Source organism: Ammospiza nelsoni, chromosome Z (assembly GCF_027579445.1).
Source record: "Ammospiza nelsoni isolate bAmmNel1 chromosome Z, bAmmNel1.pri, whole genome shotgun sequence".
NCBI classification, from domain to species: Eukaryota; Metazoa; Chordata; class Aves; order Passeriformes; family Passerellidae; genus Ammospiza; species Ammospiza nelsoni.
Window position 1 is genome coordinate 84,020,741 of NC_080669.1, and position 22,797 is coordinate 84,043,537.

Below are 22,797 nucleotides of genomic sequence, written 5' to 3' on the forward strand. Positions count from 1 at the left end.
TCCTCCACCGCCCCGACGTGAGCCTTCCTCCTTCGTCCGTCCTCTGGTGGGAGACTTCCTCTTCCACCAGCTCCTAGCGCGAGCTTTCCTCTTTCACCGATCTTCCAATGGGAGATTTTCCCCCTTTTGTTGGTCCTCGGGAGTGTCCTCCCTGTCGGAGACAGTCCCGCTGCTCCAGTTGCTGTTCCCTCACCCAGACGATTCCCACTCCCAGGTTCAATCCCGGGTTCTCGGCACCACTTGTGTAATATTTGTATACCAGGATGCAAATGCACCAATGGGGATAGGGACAGAAGGAGGAGTCAAAGTGGGGTGATACTGCTTTTGCCAATGAGGGAGCAAGGAGGGTATGGTGTTTAGGGGAGGACCAGTGCGGGATCCGGGCATACAGAACATTCTGGAACAGGGCAGTGAACTCCAACTGACAGACATAATGTCATTTACACTGAGAAGCAGGCAAACCTGGAAGAATGCTCCAACTTTTACTCTAATCTAAACTGGGGAGTCCTCCAAAGGCATCCCAGCCTTGACACTACCAATACTGTCTCCTACAATCTGTCCCACTTTAAGGATTACCCCTATCTCTAACTGCACTTGTACATCCCGACCTAATAGATTTCAATCTAGGCATATACCGCAAGTCTACACATCTTTCTCTTGAATTTCCTTCTACCACTACCTATTCTAGTACTGCTATTTCAAACGGTTCCTTGCTAGCTCCTCTCACTTTACACATTTCTTTACTCAATTTGCAACCTTTTGGAAACCGAGAAACACATGAACTATCGGCTCCAGTGTCAACTAAAAATTCAAATTCTTCCCGCTTTATCAAGGGCTCTTTTTTGTGCTCACCCATCTTTCCCAGGGCATAGAGCCCCTGAAACCCCTCATCTTCATTCACTCCTACTTCCATTTCTTTGTACAGCCTTCCGTCCCTTCTCCATTATCTACAATCTTTCCTAAAGTGACCTTTTTCAGCACAGTAAAAACATTTCCCTTCCCAGGGGTCTGTGCCTTGTCCTCGGGTCTCCTCCTTTTTTGATTTTTCTATCTCCCTCAGTTCTTCCCTTTCCTTATCTTGACTTTCCCTAGCTACTGCAACCGTAATTCTAGCTTTTGACTTCATCTTTTTTTCTTCCCTCCTCAAATATACCTTCTGGGCTTCTCGCAATAATTCATTTAAGCCTTTTTCCTGCCAATCTTCCACCTTTTCTAGCTTCCTTCTGATATCTGGACACACTCTAGTTACAAACAGTACTTTTACTAATACCTGACCCTCTGAGCTCTGTGGATCTACACTGGAATACAACTGGAAGTTTTGCCTCAACCTATCTAACCAGGCATTTGGGGTTTCATCTTTTTCTTGTTGGCTATCAAAGGCCAGCTTTGCATTACCAGTCTTGGTAATGCCTCTTGGTTACCTCTGACAATTAGAGATATAACACAGTTCATATTTCTGCAGCCTTCTTCAGCATTTGGGTTCCAGCCAGGTGGGGTGAGAGGCATTTTATCTTCACCTGGTGGCCCTGCCCTATTTTCTTTCTCCCACGTCCTTATGCCTGTGGCTTGAATTAATTGCACTTCTTCAGGGGAGAAAAGGATGCCTAGGATAGAATTTAACTCCTCCCACGTATATGTGCTTGGACACACAAAGCAATCAATTTCATCAGCTATCCCTATAGAATCTTCTAATAGAGGCTTAAGTTATTCCTTAAAACTTCTTACTTCAGAGCCACTCAAAAGCACAGGTACAAAGCCAATTCCCCCTTTGGCGCCTCCCATCAGAACTTCTCTGAAACGTAACAACCTTTCTACTCCTTCTTCCTTTTCAGAAAGCACCTTCCAGCTTGAGACTTACTGTTATAATGGTGACCACCTGGGACTACAACTTTTTCTTTTGGCCTTACTATGATTGTACACTTGCAGGAATGAATTACTGCTCTATTCGAGCTATTTTGGTGGTAGTCTACTTCCCATTTCCTCTCTTCGCTGTTTAATGGTACCTCTGAGAAAACCTGAGAACTTTTCAGGACAGGAAACACGGCAGAAGGTATTGAAGGCACTGTATATTCTGAAGAAGATTACATGGGGGAGGCAGAGGAAGAGTGGCAGGAGTGAGGAAGGGCATGGGAGAACTCACTGAAGTGGGGGCTGTTGGGGACGTTAGAGGGATAGGGTGTGGTGTGGGTTGGGTAGAAAGAACCGCTGGAGGAGTAGGATGGAGTATGGGTTGGGAACACAGAAGTACTGGAGGGACAGAGACGGGGTTCAGGTTGAACAGAAAAAGGTGCTCGGAGAGTAGGAGGAGAAGGAGGGGAAAGACAGTCCAATGGGTCCCATTTTAGTATAAATTCTTCTTTTTCATCTTTTGTTTATTTTTCTACTTTATACATTCCAATCCTTTTATCCCAGATCCCATTTTTCAACCAGCAGGCTGCATATTTGATTTCTTCCTCATCTATAACTTCTCTTGAATTAACATATTTATTTTAAGTTAGATATAGCCATTTTTCTTTTGACCCACACCATGGCCAGTTGACTGGTCCTTCCTGGATATTCTTTTGTGGCCAAATTTCAATGCAATATTTTATCATTTTGATCTTATCCAATTCTTTTAAATTCTTATCCTTGTCCCAGTTCTCTAACATGTCCCCCAGTGGACTGTCTGGTGGGATATCTTTTTATTTCATTCTCTTTGCTTTTCCCTTATGCAAGCTCTTGCTTTTACACTGGCCCATAGTTATAAAAACTGTAACGAAATCAATTAAATTTAATTATCTGGTAAGATAAAATCTAAGTAACTACAATGAACGTCTAAATAAGTAACTGCATTTTTAAATTAACTGTAGAATAGTAAGCAAATTTGAGTAAGGAACTAGTAAGTAGCCCTTGGGAAAAATAATTTCTTTTGGGAACTAAAATCAAAACAGACAAAATGGCCACTTGGCCAGGCATGGGAGCTAAACTTCTAAACAAACAAAAATGGCCTCTTGGTCAGATGTCTCCCAGGACCTTTCAGGTCCATTTTTTCTGGTATCAGCAGTCCCCTCCCTCCAAGAAGGGCCCTCCCCTCCTCTGAGAACAGCCAAGATAACTTCTCCTTGCTAAACCACACAGTTGTTTCCTTCAGATAACTCCAACTTTAGACACTTAATACACAATAAGTCCCCAAACTAACAGAGGCTCTGACACAAATTAGGAACTTAACAGACACTAAGGGCAGCCTGTCCAGAATGATATACACACTGATCACTTAAAAAAATCAAGCTGAATACTATAGATAATACTGAAAAATACCAAATTGATATTTTTTGTATTAAAACATATAAAATAATAACCCAATAAATAACACTATCTATTGCAACTGAAAGAATAAACAAACTTGCTAACACTGACCACAAGAATCTGACCAAAAACAATTCACACATACAATTGAATTTTATATTAATAACTTATATAAAACGAAAAGGAGACTGTGTCCCTAACTGACAGGTTCTAAAACCTCCCTCCTACCCCTAATGGGTAGGGGGACTTCTCCTGGCCAGCGACCTTTGCCCTCCCTGGCCCATCACCATGCTACGAAAAACAACCTCCTCTTGACTAGCTCACTCCTCAATCCAGGGGTCTCCCTTCAGACACCTGGGAACCTCCCTGCACTTGCCCTTAAGAGCCCTGGATGCTATTGGAAGTCCCTCAGCTGGCCTCCCCCAGACGCCCAGGAACTTCCCTGTGCTCATCCTGAGGAGCCCTGAGTGTTCTTGGCCTCCTGGCCAAGGGTCCTATTCCTCTGTGGTTGAGCTCCTACTTCCTCCCCCTGCCAAAAGAGGAATAAATCCCTAATTGGAGGCCTCACTCTCAGTAGGTCTCTGGTTAAGAGTCTTTAGCCCATCACAGAAGTCCTACCTCCCCAGACATGTCTTGGGGAGCCACCCTCCAAATTGCCTTGGATCAGTGGAGCTCCCCTGTGCCCCTCTTTGTCCGGAACAAAGGGTCTAGCAACATCCACTCACCTCCCAGTCAGCTGCCCCATAGCCTGACACTGTACTGCGAGACCTGGTCCCGAAGGTCTTTCCAACAAACCGGAAAGTTGCCCCGACCAAACCACCACCTCTGGTCCCTTCATCTTGACCCAAAGCAACTCCTAGGAGTCCTCATCACTCAGGGAAGAACAGGACCCTCAGCAGGCAGGGACAGACAAAAAGCAAGGCACTTCCCCCTCCCTCAGGGTACTACACTCATTCAAGTTCCAAGCGCTTCCCTCCTTTTCTAGCTGGCCCTCTCGCGTGAGTCTGAACTGCAGTAATCAGAGACCCACATCCACTTGAGGGGTCTGAGTTACCAGTCCCCATCTCACTCACTCTCCACATGCACATACCCCCCTTAGGTCTCGCCTCTACTCGCAACACCTACTTATGTTGCGAGCTCTGCTCTGCTCCGTCTTGGTAGGCTCCAAGCTCTTGGTTGTCATGTCCTCTCTTGGCCCTTGGGCACAGCCAGCAGCTCTTCTTTGGTGCTTAAGAAATCCAAAATCCATCTGGCCAAAAATAAACAAGACCTGTCTCCATGAATCTGCTCTTCCCTCTGGGCGTGGCTCTCCCAGATGAGCCCCCAGGGAATTGTGATGAACAGGCAAAACAAAATTAAAAGGCGGCTCATGACTTTGAAAAGAAAAAGTGCCTGCTTATTAAAACTGAGAAGAACAGAAGACGAGGCCCCAGGATAAGCCTAGGGCCTGCACAACAAGCCAGAGGTAATTGGAACAGTACTGTGTAACAAGGTGTTTCTCTGGACATAAGGTACCCTCGAAAGACCCCACATGCTCTGCACCCAGGGTTTTAAAGTCTCTTGGGGCACTCGATTGGTGTGCTCTGGATTCTCCTGCCGACTGGTCCTTTTCCTGACTGCTGATAGGTCCATAAAATGGTGTAGTCCTAACCAAACATTTTGGAATACAGCAATCTGATTGGGTGGCTCTCTCTCCAACTCTAGTGTGAATTGCCGTCACCACCTTATGATGTAAGTCTCTAGAAGATTCTTATTATTGCACTTCGTTACCACCCCCCTTCTCAGTTTAGTATCCCTATTCATATTTACATAACCGTATACTTAACTCACTAACTTATTACATTAATTATATAACAACTTATTAAATATCTACTATAGTTCATTATAATAATCAACTATTAATAACTGTGCTTAACAAAATGAATTAATTTATAACAGCCGGAGTTACCCTAAATTGGGTTGCAACCACTGAAAGTTACTGCATCAGACGCCTCTGGCCCGCTGCCGCCCATGCAGGCCCGTTGTGGTCTTTGGCTTGGAAACCCTGTGCATTCATCAGAAGTTGCCACCAGCGTCCCTCCCGCTGCCCATGCCCCTCCACTGCCTCCAGGCTCCATCACCCACATGGTGTCTTGATCTCACACCTCCACAGATGAGCTGCAGCAGACACCACACCCCAGCCTGCCATGGTGGTGTGGATGGTAGGAGTGCTGCAACCTTCCTGAAGAAACGCCTTGAGAAAGATGGCCTAGGGGCACAGGCACATTCCCAGCTGTAGCCTGCCTGTGGCCACAGGAGCTGGACAAATGCCGGCTAGCTGCTCCCGGAGTGTGGCCAGGGGAGACCACAAGATCTGCCACTCCCAGGTTCTTCTTGAAAACCCCCAGGTAGTGGTGCCGTCTGCGGCTTTTGTGGCACAGACGAGAGTGCGGGTACGAAGTCCCAAGGTTAAGGAAGGAGAGAGTGGACACACGTGTGGAATGCCAAGGCACTTTATTGTCCCAGGCGGGGCCAGTGACGGTGTCAGGGAAGGACTGCTCTGGTAGACACTTGATAAAGGGGATGGGCGTGACGGGCAGAGACACAAGGGGACCAATAAATGAAGCCCAGGGGAGGAGCAGAGACACAGTTGGACCAATAAGTATTGCATAGGGGAGGGAAAAGGCTCTGGAGACAAATCATAACTCAAATAAGGGATAACTGACACGGAAAATTCTCGAAATAAAGGGGGGTGAATACAATGATGGATAGGAGAACTGAGCAGCATCAGGAAGGAGGAGATAAACTTATAAGGGCATAAAGAGAAGGACCAGGGGATCGGTCACCTGGATGGACAAGCCACTGGCGGGAAAACAAGGAACAAACAACTCAGGGAGAAACCATTATAAGGGAGGTACATGGGGGGAACCGAGGATCAAACCCTATTTTTAACTTATAAAAGGAATAACCAACTTTACAACAAAACTCGTATTAATATATCTTAAAACACGCAATGCCACACCCAGCCAAATGAGTGATTTTCGGCTCAGCAGCAAGCTCAGTGACAGCTCTTTAGGTGATGCAGAGAAAGGGACTGGAAAACTGTGTAAAATCCACAGAATGAAGGCCTTCATTGAAAGCAGGGCCCTCTGTGAAGGGAGCCAGGGACAGTAGCTCACCCAACAGTGGAAAAACTGGGGTTTATATAAGGAAGGAGAGGGGTGGTGAAAAACTGGTAACAAATGGGATATAGGCAACTTGGTGGGATGACAGGGAGAGAACCAAGTAACAAGGAATCAACGTACAACTCGCAAAGACCTCTGGGTGGCAGACTTTCTCATCCTAACTAGGAAATATCTGGTTCAAGGGCTAGCCCTCCAGGGGAGTGTGCCAAGCTCTTTATTGGCTGATTCTTTGGCCCCCACAGTTAACACATGCAGTGAAGGTATTCAGTACTAAGTTGTTAGAATAAGGTGACTCTCTCCAGTAGTTTTAGCTGCTTTACATAGTTCTTTTACTTCCCCATATATTACTGGCTCCCATTCAGGATTTGCGCCTCTATATTGCGCCAGAACAGCAGTAAATTTAGAAACTATCTCCCAGTCCTCCTCTTCTAACACTGCTGTCTGGATCCTCTCCCAGGGATTGATGGAGTCACTGGATCTGGAAGGGCTCAGATCTTCTGAGGAGGAGAAGGAGAGTGAAGAATAACCAAACACTAGCACAATCTTTTTTATTGCTGGTGGGGTGGTGGTATCAGGGCTTGACTTCCAGCATGGGGTTGGACTAAGGCCTCATGGGCATTGCTATGTTGGAAGGTGGTACTTCTGAAACCACAGTGGGAGCAGTTCCAGTTCCCCCAGAATGAATGGAGCCCAAAACAGAAGGGGTGGAGCTGAGGGAAGAACCTCGGGGGAAAATGGCAGTTCAAGTGGAGAGCATGACAAAATGGCAGTTGTTAGATGGCACGGCAGGATATATAGTGGAGGAGGAGGAAAGCTGGGATGATAGAGAAGGAGGGAGGATGGAAAAGGAAGGATCCCAGATGGCAGGGCCTTCGCCGTCTTAGGTGGATGTACCCCACTGGAGCCCAGGCTAGCTCTGAGCACTCTGGCTGCCATGCCAGGAGTGGGGAACAGCTGGGGACCGGGGTTTGCCCCCAGCTGAACCTGAAGAGCAGCAAGCTCTGCAATGCAAGCTGTTACAGCAACGGCAGGGAGCAGGTAAAGGAGGAATGAGGAAGCTCTTTGTCTTGAGGTTCCACAGGGAAGTTTTATTCCAGGTGAAAAGAGTAACGCAAAAGAGCCTCGAGCACCTCAGTACATGGGGTTAAATACAGTTACAGGACACAAAAAGCCAAAACAGAAACTTCAAGGGTGGAGCAAGATGATTACATCAACAATGTGGGACCAATCAGGATGGGAGAAGAAGAGAGGAAGGTAACGTGGGCCAATGGGGTGTCATAGATTAGGGGATTTCCAAATGGGTGTTTCAAGCAGGGATTGGCCCAGGGAGACAGTGGCAGGGTATATTCAGGGAAAAGGGGCAGGGTTGCCTTGAGGGGCAGGGAAGAGACTAAAACAAATGGAGGGGAATAGCTTGAGGAAGAGATTTAAGGGAGGATACAACTTAGGAATAAACAAACTTGGGGAAAATATGCATGTGAACAGAATGAGCCATTTAACAGCAATTTAATGAAATAAATATGAACTGCAACATCCCGAGTGAAGGAAGCAGGGAGGGACACATGGCAGCAGTGTAACCAGTATAAACCAGGCTTCATCTGAGCACACTATATACCCCATATCCCACTCCAGGGTGGTCCAAGGGGCAAGAAGGAGAAAGACACAGGAGAGCAGAGCAGTCATAACTTGTTCATATAGTAAGACAGGTTCCCTCCTGTGTCCCACTCCCAGGGTCAGAGGGACAAGGAGCAGTCTTGGGTTGGGAACAGCTGATAGCGAAACTGGGATCACAAAGCTTTTCCTCCAATTTTAATACTTCTAATACAGCACAGAAGGTGGGGAGCATGGAATCCCCCTTGGTTTTTAAATTGTAAAGCTTCACCTCCACCGAGTCCCAAAAATCTGCCATGAAGATGTATTACCAGCTGAGATGATGTTACAAAAGACCCACTTTATGATGGCTTTCAGTCTCCTTTTCCATACTTTCTTCTCACGAGCTGCTGTAAGTAACTGAAATCCTCTATGTACATTATTTTCTACATTTCACATTCCTGAGTCTTGCGGAACTGGACTGGGGTTGGATATGCTCCCCTAACTATGGGTGGATGTCCCCCTTTCCACTCACTTACTTGTTTCCACTGCAGGTATCCACAGGTTGCTGCTCCTTTGGATGCCCAAATCCACTAATTCACTTGCCAGACCTGACTTTGAAAACTTCAACCAAAAAGGGAATGGCCTACTGGTCAGCCTCTCCCTGCTCACAGGATCCCAACAGAATCCTGAATATATCAGTACCCTAGTTCAGGCACCACTTGTTATGGTCTTGGCTTCCTCAATCTCAGAACCAGGCCAGCTGGGAGCAGTGTGGCAAATAAAAAGATGGGTCAATTAGCTTACTCAAAACCAAAAGAACTTTAAGAGACAAAGTAACAACAAATAAAAAGTGCACATGGTATGGGGTTGACTCCAAACTACCCAAAAATGGGGGAAACACAACAATATGTAAGGTAGATCTGAGAATAAGGTTCCAGTCATAAAAGAGAACTAAAAACAACTGTACATATCAAATGTGTTAAGAAAATTGATCCACAAACATCAGACATTTATGTCCAAAACAGAGATGGTGGAATCCTTTTACTTTATTCAAATAAAGGGAGAGGCACGGGGCATTAACCTGGGATCTCTCAAATTTTTGGAGGATGCAGCCTCCCGTTTTATCCTAATTTCCGGCCACATTTCCCTTCTCTTTCCCCATTGGCTGCGGTACTTGAGAGGTACAGACTTCCCGATATGCCTGATACCAAACAATTCCCTCTAATGTATAACCCTCACTTTTAATTTTTAATTCTTATGGAATTTAAGAGTTTTTCTTCCCCATTGTTTATTACATCTTTCAATGTCTAATTTTATTTATCAGCAAACCTAAAGTTCATTTGTAAAAGCAAATATCTTTTTCCATTCTTCAATCAGTGGAATCCTTCCCATTGTTTCTTTTTTCTCCCAGTGCTTGTTTATCTACCAGCAGACCCACAGCTTGTTTGTGAAGACAAACCCGCTATTCCTCTCAAATGTGACCAACTAATTATTAATCACAACTCACAAAACAACTTATTTATATATGGAATAACTCTAATAGCATAAGAACTCCCAGGAAGCATTTCTCCTCACCCTAACTAAAAGGTTATTCCCATGGCCGTAAGTCTATGGCTACCTCAGACTGGCTGACTCCCACAAGGAGGCACTGTTAAAATCAAAGAAACTGCCATTATTATACGTTATATTTCTATAGTAGGAATCCTAGTAAAATATATGTATAAGTGACCTTTCCCCAATCCTGGCTGTTCTAAACGGGCTGCAGCTGTGATGTCCTTAACTGGGTGGCAGCTGTGGCTAATGCAGATAACTGGGATACAAGGGGGGTGGGTTGGCCGGTCAGGGAGAGCCTTGGAAAAGCCCTGACAAAGAAGCAGGAACAACACCGCTGTGAAGAGCTGCCTGTGAGAAAACCACTCAGAAGGTATGGGACTCTAGAAGCAGGACAACAACAATATGAATATAACAGATTTCTCCCAGAGAAATGTACTTGACTACCAAAGCAATATATGAGGATATTTGCTTTCTTTACCTGTTGGGCCAACACTCTTTGTGTAACACCTGCGGAAGAAAAATTACTCCCTTCAATTCAGCAGAAGACTAGTAATTTAAACCACAGTTAAGCCCATAACTTGTTATCATTATGTATTGTATTGATACAGTCTAGTGATTTACTGATTTAATTTAAATTACTACCTCAATTTGACCATTACATTGCTCAGTATGAGCATTTTTAAGTATAAACGTAGCATATTAACTCACTAATAGCAGCTCTTAAATAAATGGGGACTGGCAATTCTGGGACTGGCAGTGTGCAGCACCACGGCAGGGCTCAGTGTGATCATGGCAAGGACCAGCACACCAGTCACCATCGCCAGCATGTCCCCTAAATAATGTGCCAGAGGTTGTCACTGCGCACCCTTTTGTCTGCCAGTTTTCCCTGCAGGTCTGCAATATGCATTTGCAGCTATCTGCTCTAGCATTTTCAGGGACTTCACTGCCGCTGTCTCCTGGCAATGCCAAGCAGCCCTTTGTTGTACCGTGGCAAATAACAGCAGCACCCAACACCACACAAATGCAAGATTTCTCCTTTCCTGGCTTGGACTTGGCTTTTGCCCACAGGGCTGAGACCCACCCTGTGACACTTTGGACACTTTGGTCCCTTGTGGTGGCATGCTGCAGTGATAGGGTAGAAAGTCGCTGGCTAGCACACTTCCCATGGCCAGAGAGCATGCAGGAGAGAAACTACCCCCGGATCCCACCTGAGATCTCTGTGGGTGGCAGTGCTTACAAGGAGTTTGCAGCTCCCTGCAGTAGACTGTGGTGTGGGTAATACAGCAAGGGAACAAGGACCCAAGACAAAGAAAACAGGGAGACACCACTCACAAGAAACCCAATGAAAATTTATTCCCAGAACAGGTCAGGAACAAAAACTAGCCTTTTTAAAGACAGGATGGTACAAGGGGTGGGCCCAACTCTCATCCAATGAAGGGATCTTAGGGGAGGAACACATGACTTAACATAACCAATAGGGCTCATTCGGGGGGGGAGGAAGCCTTGTAAACCAATCAGCCATTGACACAGGGCTAACTGACACGGAACATTCGAGAACACGAGGGGAGTGGCTACAGAGACTGACAAGAGCAAGGGGCGGTACAACTGGGATTGACAAGGACTTATGAGCGAATGAAGGGAGGAGCAGGGAGACTGACACGCTGATGGGTAGGCAAGGGGCAGGAAATCTTTGTGGCAAACAACTTAGGGACAAACCACGTGAGGGAATAAAATGGGGTACACGGCACAAACCATTATAACTGACTAAAATAGTAGGTCTGACTTTTATTTTAAAACAACTATAAAACACCAACTACTGCTACAATACCTAGATCACTCCATTCCAGACAAAGAGGGTCTTGCTCTGAAAGCTTCTAAGAAATCCAGGAAGGGGACAGATGGATCACTGTACCAAACACTGGTGCACCCATGAAAAATCATTCACTCATTCTCCTCTGCTGTAGTTGAGGAGGGGGGAGGAAAACTCATGGGGTGAGATAAGGATTAGGAGAAAACCTTTTAAAGGCAAAACAGGCTAAGAACTTTGAAAGGTACAAAGAAAAAATTATTAGCAGAATTACAAAAGAATATTGAGAACTAGAATAAACTTTTAGATACATTTTCCCTCTACGCCAGCCTTTCTTTCCTTCCCACTGACAGTGAGGGAAACAAAACATGGGATTTTTAGTCAGTTTGTTACTTCTAAAGATTTTTCTTCATTTGGATTAGGGAGAGGAGTCTCTTTTGTTATGTCACGGGGTCTTTCCCACAAGCGACAGTTCTTTGTGAACTTTTCCAACATGGTTTAATTTTCACAAATGGCAGCCCTGCCTGACATGCTACAATGTCCCACGGGCAAAAACCAGTCTTCCCACAACTGTTTTTCCATGGGCCATTAGTACAGGGGGTCCACTTTTTAAGGATGAGCTGTTCTAGTATAAAAGCAAGGGTCCACTTCCTCTGTCTCTGAAACTAAGGGTTCTCTCTCTGTTCAAGCCTCTCACCAGATCACAGTTTCTCAGCATCCACACATTCCAGTGTGAGCACCCTTTTCTTATTGGCTGGGGGTGAATTCTGCATGCCTCCATGCATTTCATGAATTAAAGGGAAATGGTTTGTTCTGTTACAGTCCTCACCACAGCTTGCGGAAGAATCTCAGCTCTGAGGCTTGGACCACCTTCTCCCCCCTCCGTCCTTTGCACTGACCTTAGTGTCACCATGTTCTCCTCATGTGTCTTCAACTTTTCTTCCTCTCTGATTTGGGAGAGAATTGCTGTCTGTAGGTTTGTCTGCTCTCAAGTTCTACCTATGAATTGAAAAGATTTTATAGAGCTCTGTAGCACTGAAAAGTTCGTCTCATCCAGGCTCCAGACTAGGAAATCGCTGTGCCTCTCGCTGCTGATCGCCTGGTCCCTGCTGGCACTGAGCAAGCTGCACCAGCTGCCGCCTTCACTCCACACCTTTTCTTCATGTGGAGTGCCAAAAAAGAGAAGCTGCTGCCACCACTTTTGTCCTTCTGTCGGCAACATAGCTGGCTAAAAACAGCCAAGCAAATAAAAGTCCGTTATGAGCCATGCTGAGATAGCCGCGGCACCACCCTGGTCGCACCGATATCAGCTTGGCCACATGGCTGCTCCTGGATCAGGATGGTGGTGGCCACATGGCTGCTCCTGGCTCAGGATGGTGGTGGCCACATGGCTGCTCCTGGCTCAGGATGGTGGTGGCCACATGGCTGCTCCTGGCTCAGGATGGTGGTGGCCACATGGCTGCTCCTGGCTCAGGATGGTGGTGGCCACATGGCTGCTCCGGGCTCAGGATGGTGGTGGCCACATGGCTGCTCCTGGCTCAGGATGGTGGTGGCCACATGGCTGCTCCTGGCTCAGGATGGTGGTGGCCACATGGCTGCTCCTGGATCAGGATGGTGGTGGCCACATGGCTGCCTGTGGCACCAGGACAGCCCCCAGGGGCACAGCCTGGTGACTGTACCAGCACAGGGTCCAGCAACCACCTCTGAGAAGTGAGCCTGGCTGGATGCACTGGGAATGGGCCCAACAGCCCCCACCACCACCATTACTCCAAGGGCAGGGAGTAAGAGAGGTTCCTGTGGTTCCTGTGGTTTCTGTCTTTCTTATATATGCTATCATAGAGACATTAGCAGTTTTTCTAATTGTCTTAGTGGTGTGCCTATTCTCAAAGCTAGCCAGCGATTGGTTTTGCCAGGCATGGAGGAAGGTGCTAGCAGCTCCTCACAGCAAAAATTACTTCCATGGCTGACTTTTTCCCTTTTTTCTCTCCTCACCAAAAACTAAGCTATTTAAAACCACCACATATCTCCTCGAAACATGAGAGTGTTGGACTTGGACTCCTTCTGCATTTAGTTTAATACTATTTGCAGCTGCTTTACATGTACCTTAGAGTGTTTCTATTGCTCTCCAGATGAGAGCTCATAAGGCAGAGTTTAATACCAGATATGCTCACATGTGAAACTGAAAGGTTTCTCTTAATGGTAGCTGTTGGAAAAGGTATTATCTCATGTTTCAGTAACTTCATTCTTCATTTTTTTAACATGTAACATTTTTTAACATGAGTAAAATACTTTGTTGTTACCTGGAATAATAGTGTAATTGCCTGATTTCATCTGGAGAAGACAGAGAAGTGGTGGGATGACTTTCTGTAAAAACACAACTGCATAATGCCAGGTATGTACAGATTCCTCTAGCTCCATTTCTCATATTTCCTAGATCTAGCCCATCATTTTCCAGGTCATCAGTGAGAAGTTGCTGTCATCTTTTGGCTGTGAGAGTGCACTGGCATTACTTGTCATTGCATCTGCAGTGAGGTCAATAGAGCTGCTGGTTATCTGCCTAGGCCGGAGCTGCCCTGCCTTTTGTTGCCACCAAATAAAATGTCACATTGCACTGGGCTAATTGCGAGAACTTATTTTAAAAATAGGTAGTCAGGGATAGCAATGGGGAACTAAGACACATGGACCTCCTTGCTTGTCCTGAAGATTGTTTATTTTAACAAACTAAACACTTTTATGTTCTAAATTTAGCCCAAAAGCACTCATTGGCCCCTGTCCCTGTTCATGTGTCCCTTTACCCAACCAGCTCTCTGATCATGTGGTGTCCATGCACCTCCCCAGCCAATCACTGCCCCATGCCCATGCCATACAACCGGATCTCTGGTTACAGGACCTGGTTTGTACCTTGCTGTTAGCCCAACCTTTCCCAGAGTGCTTTCTGTTGAGCTAAAGTGAACAGGATTTCTTGTCTCCCACAGTCAGGAATGAAATTAAACCAAACGAGGCAAGCATTGTATCTGAGAATCCTTTATTGGTAGCAAAAAAATAAAATAAGGTAAAATAAAATAAAATAAAATAAAACAAAATAAAATAAAATAAAATAAAATAAAATAAAATAAAATAAAATAAAATAAAATAAAATAAAATAAAATAGTTACCCTACTAAAGAGGGCTAGAAAAGACAAAGAATGAGGAAGAAAAATGAGAGGGAGAGAGGGAGAGAGAGGGGAAACAGAGGGTAAAAGAGGGCATTACCACGAGGGGTTGGGTTCTCAATGTCCACAAGGTGAGGGCTTTGCACACTGCCTGCCTGGGAATGAATCCAATGGTGAGAGGCGACTGAACATGAGACAAGGGAGAGCTCAGGCAGGAGGTCCAGAGGCCTGGGCAGGGCTGCAGTGAGGATCACAGGGATGGTCAGGCTCAGAGGTGGGCAGGGTGGACGGGTGACTCAAGCAGGGATGCAGAGATGAATTAGGCAGGGTGTTGGTCAAGGACACAGGGAGGCAGGACAGACACAAGGGCAAGCAAGAGCCACCGAGGGCAGGAGAGCCAAAAGGCAGGCTGGGGCCAGGGCAAAAATGCAAGACTCAAAAGCCCCCAGAGCTTGTGATGCTGTCACTTTTTATGCCCCTGGCTGCTCCCAAAGTCCACCTGCTGACAGGAGACCATTGTCCCAGTCCAATATCCCACTGCAGTCCATTGGTAGAGGCATTTTGCCATTGAGTGCAGAGGGTCTCTGGAGGATTCAATGCTATGAATATGAATGAGGCCAAACTTTCTCTGTAGAAACAGGTTCTCGTTTATTAAAACAGCTGCAAGGACTGGAGTACCCAGGATAAGCCCAAGTACCCACACAGCGAGCCAAAAACAGAACAGTGTGCTAACCCCAAGCGCACTGGGTTCTCTTGAGAAAAAAAGTATCCAAAAAGAAGAAGAACACTGATGCAACCAAGCTCCCCCCATTTATAGCCGCCTTCGAGTCCAGGATTTGTCCATTTTGGATCCGCATGGTGATTGGTCCATTTCCAGGCTTCTCCTTGGTCTTTAATGTTGTTCATTCTGGACCAATCACTTCTGCAGGGCTTCGGATGATTGGTCAGATCTTCCATCCAATCCCTCTTTGACCTCACCTTGTCCCACCAGACCGCCCTTCCACCAAACCCTGGACTCTTCTCCTAGAACATTCTAATCACCCCCCCCTTAACATAATGCAATTAATATAACATAATTAATACAATATAATTGAACTATGTGCTAACTTAACATAACTTAACTTTTACTTATGACATTCAGCGTCTTTGGTGTTCCCCTGATGACTCCCTGTCCCATGTGTCATATGAACTGGCTGCCAGGAAACGTCTCCCCAGAGACAAGGCTTTCCTCCATCTTCTCCTGGCTGGCCCCTTGGCATGGCACAGGTGCAACCCTTCCCCCACAGGCCTCTGACAACCAGGGTTGAGACAAATCAAAAGCAAATTGGCTCCTCACATCATCCTTTTAAATAAATCCATTAGAAGCGTACAGAACTGTTTTATTCCGCCTGTCGGCAGTGCAGGTCGTGCGTTCTGAAGAGACAATTAACCTGAAGTGGGAAATTTGCAAGCACCAAGTTATTGCGCTGAAAAACCAAGGTCTTTTCACCTTATTATGTAAGACACTATAAAACCTTCAGTTTCTTGCTAGAGAATTTCCAGAGCAGAGATGAAAAGATAGGATGAAATTAATAGAAATGCTGAAGTGTGGGGTTTTCTTTTTCTTCTTCCCTTTCCTGCTAGGCTATCACTGAGTGAATTCAGTTCCACTGAGGGCCCATGTGGTGGCACTGTTTGCTGAAGTCTTCATTTCACAGACAGAAGGACAAATCCTACAGGGAGGAAAAGAGAAGGAAAAGGACAAATCTCGCTAATGGAGCTTTTCATGTTGCAATGGTCAAGTGATATGGTCAAGCCTCACTTTTATGTGCCTGAGCCATCATGTTCTTTTCAGTCCCATTCCCAGGATTCCTGCACGGGGAGTATTGATCTTTTTATTTTTCTCTCCCCCCCCCCCCTTTTTTTTTCTTTCTTTTTTCAGTTATAGCAAATACCAGAGAATAGAAAAATATATCTTTTTAGCTAAATGCCTAAGGGTGGGATAATCTACAGATATATGTGTATATGTTGCATATTTTTTTTTCCTATCAGAAACATGGTAACACTGAGCTAGTTAAACTTATTAACATTCCTGAATAGGAGCTCAGAAATTTGAAATGCAGATGTGCTAAGCACATAGCTTGAAATCTCTTGTTTATTAGCTCCTATTTTATACCTTAAAAAGCATTCAATATGCTCCAACTTGTGTTGTGTTCACACTTCTGGTCTTTCACACTTTATGCAATAATTAAGAGTTAATATATCCCCTTTTCTTGGAGGGAATACCGCCCTTTAAAGTCACTGATATTGCTGAAATTTAGTGGCATCACTTGAGATAGCTTTGATGGGGAGATTCAGGTGCCTTAAAATACCTGTCTAGGGCCTTTAGATGCCATGGGGCATCCAAGACACTCCTCCAGGAAAGATGCAAGAAATCTGTGTCCCACTGGGAAGCTTATGGGCAGCAAGTGGGAACCTACATGGGATTATCTCTCTCGGAGTGCTACAAGACCTTTGTAAAATCAGGATGCATCAGCCTTTAAGGAAAAGGATTCAAAGGCTGCTCACAACTGTGTGGCACTGGGGTAGGAGCTCCTTCCAGCCTTCCCTTCCAGGGTTTATTCTCCTCTCCATTAGTTTACTGCTGCCTTTGGAGTTGTTAAGACCCCATGTCTCAGGAGAGGAAAGAGTGGTAGGGATTTTCTGCTGTTTTATTTAATAAAATTGTTACAGCCAGAGTCAGAACAGGGGAGGGTGGGAGCTCATGGCTGTGAGGAAGGGATAAGAGAGAAGGATGGAGACCTCCTTTTCTGGCAGCAATAGCCCATTATGGCATTTTGACCATTTGAGTCAGCATCTCTTTTCTTATTTTTTTCCCTCAGAGGGCTTTGGTGCTCTCTCCAGCAGGTCAGTTGGCTGTTTTCAGACCCCAAGCCAGCATCTCTTCCCCAGATATGATGTGGGAGGATATTTCTCCTCTCCCTCATCATGGCTTATACGCCCTGTGGATCTACTCACCAAACTTTGTGCTGCTGAATGAGTTGTGGATTTTGAAGATGGGGTTCAGCTGTTTTTATATGAAAAGTGCCCCTCAACTAAAATTGTGATTGGATACAGTGGGACATTTCTGAAAGCATCAGCAAACTTTGGGCACCCAACTCCAGATAAACACTTCTGAAAGTCTTGCTGTAGTCTTTTGCAGAAAGAGGTATGATAACTCAGCCTGTCCCACCTCTTTTAATTCCATACTCTACCCCTAAAATACTCCCAGCTAAATAGGGATAGATGTCATTTGTGGTCATTGTGAAAGTTTGATTGACTTTAGGATCCCCTTCCTAATCAAGCCATTAACTTTTAAAGATGAAGCAGAGAAGAGCACAATGTAACAGCAATAAAAATAATTAGGGTTGGAAACTAGTCTTTGTTGCTGTCTGGGAATTTGCAGAGGAAACCTGAGTTTTGACATGCACTGTTATTGTCATGCTGCATTGATATTCAGACTGATGGTTGTTCAATGAATCTCTCTCTTCTTCTTCTTCCAGTATAATGTGAGACAAATTTGCACAAGATGAGAATATTTACGTGTTCAAAATGCAGACTTCCAACCTGATACTGTAAGAAAGGAAGTTTGTAATTGAAAATTAATTCATACTGGAAAGTGTAGTCAATAGACAATTACTGAGATACAGCTTGTGTTTATTGCTTGAGGAATTTTACACAAGATTTATAAGAACTAAAACCAATTACCTTTACATGTAAAGAACAGTCTAAAAAGATGAAACTTAATTAATGTAGAAGCCTTCAAACATTCTTTATCTCCTGCAAATAATCACCAACCAAACAGTAATTAAAAAGGGCAATATGTGAAAGTCAGCATGTTATTCCTGTTGAAAAAGATTACAGAAAAATCCCCATATTGTACACAATTCTTGTCCTATTAGTTTTGCAGAAGTGTGCCATAACCATTTTACCGTAGAAGAGTAGGAGGCAAAAATTGAATATAATATTTGTGAAATTGAAGTCAAGTAGACAAATTTTTTATAATGATATTCAGGTGCACTGCTGCCTCTTCCATCCTCTGTACCTGCTCTCTAGACCCCTCTGAAAACCCCAGAAACTTGGGAGTTGCATTCTTCGTGCAGAGACTTCAGAAGGAGTTTCCCTGGATGTATTAATTCCCATTTGTAGGAAAAAGTATTTGACTCTAGGCCCAAGTCAGAATCGATATCTTGTTTAGAGCTCTGACAAAAAAATTCCTTATGGCATCAGAATGAGACTCATACCAGAGGCCACTCTTTCAACCACTTTCTCCTGACCTGTAGTCATGGTCATTAAAAAATTAAAGTATTAAAAATACTTCCTTGGGACAAGTTACAGTGGGGCCAGTCTTCTTGGTCTTGAGAGGACTATGAGATACGTTGGAAAATGTTTATCTGGAGTCCAAATCTGGGCTCCTCAGGACAAGAGAGACAGAGAGTTCCTGCAGTGGGCCCAGAGGGCTACAGAGGTGAGGAAGGGCCTGGAGCATCTCCCTGCTGGGGAAAGGCTGAGGGAGCTGGAGAGGAGCCCCAGCTGAGAGGGAACCCCATCCCTGGGTGTCCCTGTGTGCAGGGAGGGGCAGAGCAGGGCCCAGGCTCTGCTCTGGGGCCCAGCAATGGCTCCAGAGCCACGGGCAGGGCCTGAGCCCAGGAAATTCCCCCTGGACATGAGGGAGAACTTCTGTCCTGGGCAGTGACCGAGCACTGGGACAGTTTGTGCAGAGAGGGGATGGAGAATCCCTCACTGGGGATATCCCAGACCCTCTGGACACAACCCTGTGCTATGGGATGGCCCTGCTGGAGCAGGGAGGTGGCACCAGATGAGCCCACTGGGGTCCCTTCCAGCCTTAACTGATTCTGAAATTCTTTGGCACACTGAATGCATTGCATTTCAAATGCAATATGAATACTTTTCCGTCTAACAAGAGTTTTTTAAAAATCTCAGGATCGTAAAGTATCTTAAAGACATAAGGCCAAAGAAGTCAGATCAACCAGAAGTCTCAACACCAATTATAGAAGATGGTTCAGAATGTGAAGACCACCTCAGCATTGCTGGAGCCCAAGGGCATTGGTCAAATTGGGATAGTATTGAAGAATGGAAAGGTTAAGCCTCTTTCTCCAGAGTTCTGGATTGTTTGTTGCCCACACATCCAGAACCAAATGGCTGCTGGGTTCAGGTCTTGGAAGATGCTTTCCCTAGACTTTGTGTCTGGAAATTGCCATTTTGGTTCAGATTTCAGGGGAACTTTGAGTCTTTCCTATTTTTTTCTTTGTTTTGTGACTCCCATGCTGAACAGATCTTGCTAAGGTAACTGAGGGGCCTTTGGCATTAGTGCTATCAGGTTTTTTTCTTCTTTTCTCTCTGATAGACAATGGTTTAAACTCTCAGTGACTGAAATGCCTAGTTCTAACTGTGGCTTAGGTTCACGATAAAATATGGAATTCATGTGCAATGGTCTGTAGAAGTCAGATAGGAGAAAGCAATTATTCCTTTTCTTTCCCATTTTAAATCAGTGAAATTCAACCTGTTGACTTTGGTCTTTTGGTTGGTTAATGTTTTTGTAATATTTTCCTCTCTGTCCAAAAATCTGAACAGAACATCCAGAATGAGGAGGGTGAAAATTTTCTTCTCTTCCTAATTGTAATGACCACAATTAACTTTTAGATATGCATTTTGCTTTCTTTTTAAATTTTTCTTTAAAAAAAAAAAAGAAGACCGATATTGAATAAGTGGATTTTGCCTCTTGCTTAAGAAGATGAAGATCTCCTGTCTGAAACACTGTGAGTAAAAACGTGGTCATTGCAGGGGAGTTTTGCCTCCAGGCACAGGGAAGAAAAACAATGAGAATTGCAGTAATTTTCACCCTGGAGTGCAAAGAAGCTGTGAATTAGTTACAGAGAGAGAAGTAAGTGCTTGTGAGTGGAAATTTTCCACTGATCTTCCCTCTTAAAATTATTTATGAGTTTAAAGAATAATTAGAATGGGAGGGGAAAAAAAGCCACAAGATTTATGGATCTGTTATTCTAGAGCTTGGGGTTTGTGCTGCTTTTTCCAGAGGTGCAGCAATCTTAAGGTTTATTTTAGGTGCTGGGAAGGCACCTAAATCTTTAACACCTGCACCAATACAGAATTTAGTACTTAAGTGACCCAGGAGAGAGAAAAATATGCTGAGGGGAAGTGTGGTCTCCTGTGATTGTTTTCCATGTGAAATGTGTGAAAAGTGCAGAGGTCTCCTGGGAAAGTCACTCTTCCCCCTTCTGTGCAGGCAGGGAATCAGGACCTGATGGCGCAAAAGACAAAACGTGTGCGTGGGCTGTTATGCACAGACCTCCTGGGTGACTTCTCAGCACTTGATTACACTTTAATTATTTTTGTAATGCGAAAGTGAGCCTACTCTCCTGAGGAGAGAGAACTGCTTCTATTAATCTATCAGGTTATAGCAGGGGATCAGCAATTAGCTGTGTGCTTTCTGTTCTGCTGTAATTATTAATAATGAGCGGCCTACAGGAGCCGTGCTTTCCGCAGCAAATCCCATTCCATCCAGCAGTCGGGCGGGTTGTTTTGGCCACGGTTTGGGAGATGGATCCAAGGGAGTGTGAGCTGAATTGAACAGATCCTGGGCAGGCAGCTCTGCCTGGCGCATCCCCTGTGATATGGTGGCACCACCAGCATCAGTCCTGGGAAAGGCACAAGTGGGTTCAGAGGAAGCTGCCAGCAGAACACAGCCCAAAATCTGATGAAGGAGCTTCCTTCCTCAATTCCTGTTGCTGCTATTAGCAGCAGAGAAGGTCTCTCCAGCAGTTAAAGGTACCTTCACTGCCTTTCAAAGAAAGCACAGGGAGAGCATTTTGGGGTAGATTGTAAGTGCTGGTCCTTCTACTCCACAGTCATCTGCCAACACACATTGTGGGGGTGGATGATATGTTGAAGGTTGGACTCGATGATATTGGATGTTCTTTCCAACCTCAGTGATTCTGTGATAGGTACTCCTATTACAGCGCCGTGTTTCAAGATACCAGTGACCTGCCCAAAATTTATTCAGCCTTATTTCCAGCCCAGATCATCTACAGCCATGTCTCACAACAATCTCAGAGAAAATTATGAATAAATATTTCTTTTTTTTTTTTTTTTTAATAGGCAAAACTCATTCTTCTCATTGTTTTACTGAAAACATGCAATTACTCAGCATTTTTCCAGAAGAGGCTGAAGTGCCACTGGGCAAGTAACGGTAGTATCAGAAGTTGTATATGTTGGGTATGAAAAATGCTACGTGGGCAAAAGAGATTTTGGAAACTTTACTTTTGACACCTCCATGTGGCTAGAATATGCCCCTTAGTAATTTTCCCTTTCTCAACTGTTGCTTGGTGTGAAAATTTAATTTGTGAGAAAGAAAAAGTATATATGACCAAGTAACATACACATACAGAACAGACTGTGAAATTAATCCTCAGTTCTAACTTATCTAAATTTTCCAGATCTTGATATTGCAGCCCGATTTTTTCTTCTAAGAAGAGTGTTTTTGGCAAGTGTTTCTGGACCAAGTAATTCCCAGCAAACGGGAGAATTTAATAACTGTAATTTTATTAAGGAGTCCTGCTTCTATTTGATAACTTCTGCTAGGAAAAGAGCTTTACAAGATTAGTGTCCCTCTGAGCAATTAAGTAGCAGGGTCCCCTAATCTCTGAAGTCATACACAAAACAAGTAGAGTAGTAGATTTTGCTTCTCTGGGATCATAACAATTATTTATTGCTTTTAATAAGTCTGAGTTTTCTTGGATCTGTCAGAATATCCTTTTGTACTAGTGTAAACAGGAGTAATTCTAACAGTCCATGGTGCTGATAAGGTGAAATCAGAATTATGACCGATGTATTTTTAATTTCTTGCGTCGTGAAGGAAAAAGAGAGCATGGAACAACTCAATGAAAGTTCAAACCCTGAGGATTTCTAGCTCTTTCATAAAAACACGTTGCTTTAAAAGTTTCAGCTTTACAGAGCTTCGCCCAATTTTCCCCTATAGAGCAGGTTTATGGTGGACTTGCATTATTCAAATTATTTTAGGGCAGAAGAGCACTCACATTGATCTTTCATGGTTTTGTTTTGGTTTTGGTGCAGCTGTAACCTGGAGGGTGGGAAGGACCTGCCAAGGCTGTTTCCCCTCACGCAAGTCAAGCAGGATGTTCCTGAGCAGATGGAATGTGTGATGTGCTGTGTCAGTAACTTATCG